This window comes from Papaver somniferum, chromosome 5, assembly GCF_003573695.1.
Source record: "Papaver somniferum cultivar HN1 chromosome 5, ASM357369v1, whole genome shotgun sequence".
Taxonomy (NCBI): Eukaryota; Viridiplantae; Streptophyta; class Magnoliopsida; order Ranunculales; family Papaveraceae; genus Papaver; species Papaver somniferum.
In genome coordinates this window covers 196,960,370-196,966,641 of record NC_039362.1, presented here as the reverse complement: position 1 = coordinate 196,966,641, position 6,272 = coordinate 196,960,370, and the positions used below count along the sequence as shown (strand labels likewise).

At 35.8% G+C, this 6,272-nt stretch overlaps 1 pseudogene; it reads left to right on the top strand.

Annotated features, from left to right (window-relative positions):
- Positions 1 to 4,654: 4,654 nt before the first annotated feature.
- On the top strand, positions 4,655 to 5,761 carry LOC113280501 (annotated as a pseudogene).
- The last annotated feature ends 511 nt before the right edge of the window (positions 5,762 to 6,272 follow it).

Genomic DNA, 6,272 nt, shown 5'->3' with positions numbered 1-6,272 from the left:
AGGATGTAACCAGTTTCATCCTACCCATTTTCAAATACTTTTTCTTATTTTTAATTTACATGAGGATGCATCCAGTTTCATCCTTGCTATATTTTAAGTTTAAGTCAGGGTGAATCCAGTTTCATCCTTGCTAAATTTTTTTTGTCCATTTCACCCATACTAATTTTTTACTCGTCTATTTGAACCATGTTTTAAAATTTTTTGGACAAATGACCCATTTTCCGTATCTTGTGCATGAAAATTGCCCGGTTTGTAATGCAAATAGATCTATATAACCTGATAATATGCCTTCGAGTTAATTATCTTGTAAAGCGGTACTCATTGTGATCTCCCAAGTCCCATAAATATCCAATTGGTTGTGAGACCATTTCCTCAAGAACTGAATAGGGTTCTTCTGCTACATGAAATATTGGGGTGAAGTTTGGAAGTTTGTGTTGGAACTACGAAGGGGCTTTCACTGTTGACACCCTTAGAAGACAAATTGTTATTGATGGTTGCATTTTATGCAAAAAGGCTGAGGAAATCACAACTGACCATATCTTTACGCTATGCAAAAAGGCTGAGGAGATCACAACAACATCACAAGTGCTGCTAGGTTGACTAAGTCGCGTGTCTGTCCCAATATCATTAGCATTAGTTTGCATCCTCCAAAATGTAACTCCATAAACTCATCAGTTATACTCATAGTCAACCATATCAAGAACAAGCTTCTTAATGTTCTTTGTGGCATACGCCTTCAGCTGCACCCGCTTTTAATGCTAGGTCATTAAGATACGCTTCGGTGAAAATATAATATCCTTGTTTTTGTTTTTTTTCTTAATTTATGAATTTCCTTGTGTATTCTCATCAATGTTGATTTTAACGCAAAGATTGTAAAACGAAGTAGACGCTGCATATAATTATTTAAAATTTTATGTAGAAAACCATACGCAAGTAATCGTTCAACTGTTGTGTAATGCCTAATTGCACTGCCGGAAGCGCGCTATTTGTTGGTGAAAGTTATCTGGAAGTTTAACAAGAACCCTAAATTCAGATTAACAAGAACCCTAAATTCAGAATCTCACATAATATTTAGTTTTAATTCACTGATGCTAATTGTTTTTCTTTAAATGATGCTGATAAAGAAACTTCTGCACATGAAAATGAATGTAACAAAGAAAGTTTTATGTTTTGAACAAGATCTTGGGCTAAAAATCATTTAAGCTACAACTATAAGGACTAATTATAAATAAAGGGTGGGCTAGATAATAATTTTCAAAAATTTCTTATATAAAAATTTTATTTCACTAAAGATAGGGATGGGCTATAGCTGGGTTAGCCCCTCGCTAGGCCCGTCCCTGCAGGTTGAGCCTGTTCTTCCTCTCCCTTTGGGTTGTCCCCTTTGTCTGTCCCTAGCTTACTCTTCGTAAGTATAACACCACCAACCGAGCAAACAACAAAATTCAACTGAGCAAACAATAAAACTCATCTTACGATATTCTGCTGGAGCTTTGTATTCTTGGATAACTTGGTAGCAATGGATAAGAATATTATAGGAGGAAGAATGAAAACCATAAATCGAACCACATAGGAAAAAATAAAACTTTGTATTCCTAGATAACTTGGTAGCGATGGATAAGAATATTATAGGAGGGAGAAGGAAAACCATAAATCGAACCACATAGGAAAAAATAAAAACTTACCTTCAAAAATACCAATCAGCAATGGATGAAGCGGCTCGGTGTTTTTCATCAACGTTGAGGTTGTTGATAGCCCATGACGGACTATTAGTGAGCATCCTATCCCTTGCCAATTGGCAATTAATATTGCAATCTATACAAGATCTTCGGAACGGATTTGTACAATATGGAACCACATAGGAAAAAATAAAAACTTTGTATTCGTGGATAACTTGGTAGCAATGGATAAGAATATTATAGGAGGGAGAATGAAAACCATAAATTGAACCACATAGGAAAAAATAAAAACTTACCTTCGGATTTGTACAATATGGAACCACATAGGAAAAAATAAAAACTTTGTATTCGTGGATAACTTGGTAGCAATGGATAAGAATATTATAGGAGGGAGAATGAAAACCATAAATTGAACCACATAGGAAAAATGAAAACTTACCTTCAAAAAAACCAATCAGCAAAGGATGAATCGTTGAACCACATAGGAAAAAATAAAAACTTACCTTCAAAGAAACCAATCAGCGAAGGATGAAGCGGCTCGGTGTTTTTCATCAACGTTGAGGTTGTTGATAGCCCCTGACGGACTATTAGTGAGCATCTTATCCCTTGCCAATTGGCAATTAATATTGCAACCCGAATGCAATCTATACAAGATCTTCAGAACGGATTTGTACATTATGGGACTAATTATTTCACCCATAAATTTGTGTTAAGATTACTTCAAACAAAAAGTTTGTTCGTTGATTAAGACCCGTTTTACTTTTCCAAATCAACACGCAGGCCTCATCAGAGAATCTTTATTGCGGGTGACGTGTTTTGTATTGGCAATTGATGTTGCATTTCTTTCCAATTCATTCAGCTGTCAATATTTTGTGCATCGACTCCCATGTTCTTTCAGTTCCTTGTCAAGCATACCTTTAATATTACTCAAGTGCACAAAAACAAATTTCAGGATTCCACTGCCTTTGGCAAGTTAATACATAACACAAACACCAAATTCGGGCAAAATTGACTACTTTCTTTTTCTTCGGATCCATCTGTTCCCCCATGCATGAAACATCAAGGACTTATGTTATGTGAGTTCGAGCCTCTCTCACCCACATAGAAGAGTTTCTACGTAGGACCTTATTCTCGCCTATCCTAATTTATTTTTGAAAAAAATCATATTTGAAAATTTAAATATGAAAATTTGTGATGAAAAAAAAAGAATAAAATCTCAAGCACAAAAGCTAAGTTATATATCCTGAGTGCAAAAAACTATTTATATCATCATGTTTAGTGATGTAAATCCATGTCTGACGATAACAATCCAACCAAATATAATCAATTGAGCATTAGAAGATCATTATGAACTCTTTCTCCTCCGTTCTTTTTCTTTTCTGCGCATGCATGATCAAGTTTCTATTTTCCAAGTCCAAGCAAGTACCAGAGTTAAACGAAACTAGCTAGGTTCTCTACGTAATCCTGTCATGAAACTAGGAAATTCCCCTGTACTGAAAAAATATTTAGATCTCCTTGTCTGTTGAAAGGCATTCTGCCATTGGTACCAAACTCCTCATGCCTATACAAAGAAAACAGTCTTCCTATACACCGAAAGAACAAAAAAATCAAACAACGCCAAAGCTGCCTCCCGCATAAAATGTCTTGTTGGTGGGTCCCATGACATTCGGATGGGACCATCTTTCCCACATTTGGGGTGTTGCAATGTTTGTTACGGGCGCTCGGCATGCTCCGTCCCATATAAAATCGATGAAAATAATTGTCTCCTAGTGCAAACAGGACAGGTTCAACCTCCCCGCATGCACTATACAAAAATAATTGTCTCCGAGTGCGACTTGTTTTGAGTTTTTGCAGTACCAAATCTACTTGTGAAATATCCTGTTTTTTATACAAAATTTCTTTGCCACAAATTTTTTTCCTTTTGCAACATTCAAGGTGTGGATAACCGGAGAGATTTGGGAAGTAATAGAAGTACAAGTCTTGGTTCCATTATGTTTCTCTTCTTTTTCTTTTCTACTCGGCAAAAGATGGCTGTGTTGTGAGCAATTAAAAGACTTCAACTAGCTAAATTAATATCTCATAGTGCCGATCAAGATCGAATGGGGAATCTGAACCGCTAAGTTATTGAGTCACAAATCGTAATTCTCTATTACTTAGAAAAGTATTCCGACCTTCCTAGACCATTTCCTGGAAACAGTAATTAAGAACACAAAAGTCGCCATGAGTTTGCCACTGACTTGGTAGTGAATGGATTGCTGAAAACGGCTCATGAGTTAAAATGTGTACTGGTTGCATTTCGTGGAAAGGGAAGTTCATGACCTATTCGTTAAAGAGGCTTACAGGGTCTCGAAGGGCTAATATATCGAAACGCAACTGTCAAATGCATAACAAATCCTTATAATCTGTGTTGGGAACTATTCAAATGTATATATGACAAATTTATTACATCAAATATCAGACAAATATGCCATTCTATCTGCAGTGTATATCAAGTATTAGCCAATAGGTGCTTTCTTCTGCAAATAGTCGGATTTCGTAGGCGATGGCAATGTATTAACTAATGCTACTCCTAGTGGAGTAATTTTTTAAATCGGGATGAAAAGTTCAGAACATCATTTCGATAATTTTCCAACCAAAAATAAAAGTAAAAGAGCTTTCACAGTTAGAAGTTTCTTGATATCGATGGGTGAACGGTATATACGTAATAGCAAATTCAGTTAAATTCAACTTTGCGATAACTTGTTATGTTTACCTTGTCCACTTCACAAGAATTTAAACTAATCCAGTATAAAGATATTTGGAATCCTATAAATGAGAAGAGATAGTTGCAAAACTTTATCATTCAAACCAAGTTCGTTTCATATCACTTCCTTTCATCTTTATCTGATATCGATATCTAAAGTCCAGCTCAGTTCAAAGTAAAAATGAAAAACAATATTTTGGTAGTACTAACAATAGGCCTAGTTTTGCTACTCAACATGGAAGCCTGTTATGGTCAGCTGAAAATAGGATTTTACAAAGAAAAATGTGATTATGAAGATGTTGAATCCACTGTTAACAAAGTTGTGACTGAAATTTTCGCTACTGACCGTTTGTTTGCCGCTGCACTTCTTCGCATGCAATTCCACGACGCTTTGTTACTGTACGTGTTTAACTAATTTATGATCTTAGCTAGTACGTACTGCTTTTCATATTTATAACCTGTTTGTTGTTTATGCCGGTTTAAGGGATGTGATGCATCATTGCTTCTTGATGGAGATACAAGCGAAAAGAAAGCAGTCGCAAACCTAAATGTAAGAGGTTTTGAAATAATCGACAAAGCAAAAACTGCACTGGAACAAGCTTGCCCAAGAATTGTCTCTTGTGCAGATATTATTGCCATGGCGACTAGGGATGCTGTTGCCTTGGTAAGTAATTTGATTAAATCTCGACCGTTTCAACTCCACAAGCTATGAATTTTTCATTTTTCAAATAAATAATAGCTTATATGTTATGTCACTGTCAATATATATATATATATATAGAGCGGAGGATCTTCTGTACGATATGAAGTAGAAACAGGAAGGAGAGATGGTCTTACTTCTGAACAAGCTAACGTAGATCTCCCAGGTCCTCAAATTCCGGTCTCTAATGCCATCGAGTTCTTCGTTAACAAGGGACTTTCCGATATTGACATGATTGTACTACTTGGTAAGGATATATAACAAATTTTCATTAGGATTTCAACAATGGAAGTGCAGATCCAACAATGGACCCTGCTTTAGTCGAGACTCTAAAATCTCAGTGTCCAGAGAATGCAAATGGCCAAGGCGATGTCATCAACTTGGACCAAGGTCCTTCAAGTTCCAATGTCGTTGATAATTCATTCTACCAACAGATACATTTAAACAAAGGTATCCTAGAAATCGATCAAAAACTAGCACTGGACTCATCTACAACAGACGTTGTCAACACACTGGCTATCGATGGAGTCGCTTTTCTTAATCTTTTTGGTAAATCCATGGTAAAGATGGGTGGTATCGGCGTACTCACCGGTACTGATGGACAGATTCGACTCAAATGTAGCTCTGTTAATGCGATCTGATTTACCCTTACCGCCCATCTAATATAAGCAAATCGTAACTGCTTCCAATTGTTTTCTTTTGATAAGTGTGAAACATGTGTGTAAAATGTACTCTTATATTATGAATAAATGCAGTTCACGGCCTGCCATCTTTTAAGCTAAAATATTTAATCTAAATGGCAAAGACGCCGAATTCAAGTTCAACCTAGTGTTATCATGGTAGAGAATATGCGATTTGACTTTTTATGTGTGAACGATAACGGCATAATTTCTTGTTCATTTTAACTATTTTATTGATAATTGGATCAATTACATAACGTAAAAAAACAAAACAAAAAAAAACAAGAAAAAGAAAAATGTATTCTTGAGTACGCACTTTCTCCACTCACTGACTCCGTTACCTTGTAAAAGTCTAAAAACCAACACACAAACAGGCATGCCTGAAAGATCCAAGATGGCGTTCAGTTAACAATTGCACATTAATTATCACAAAAAAAAAAAAAAAAACAGTTATCCTCCCAAACCTTACCTGA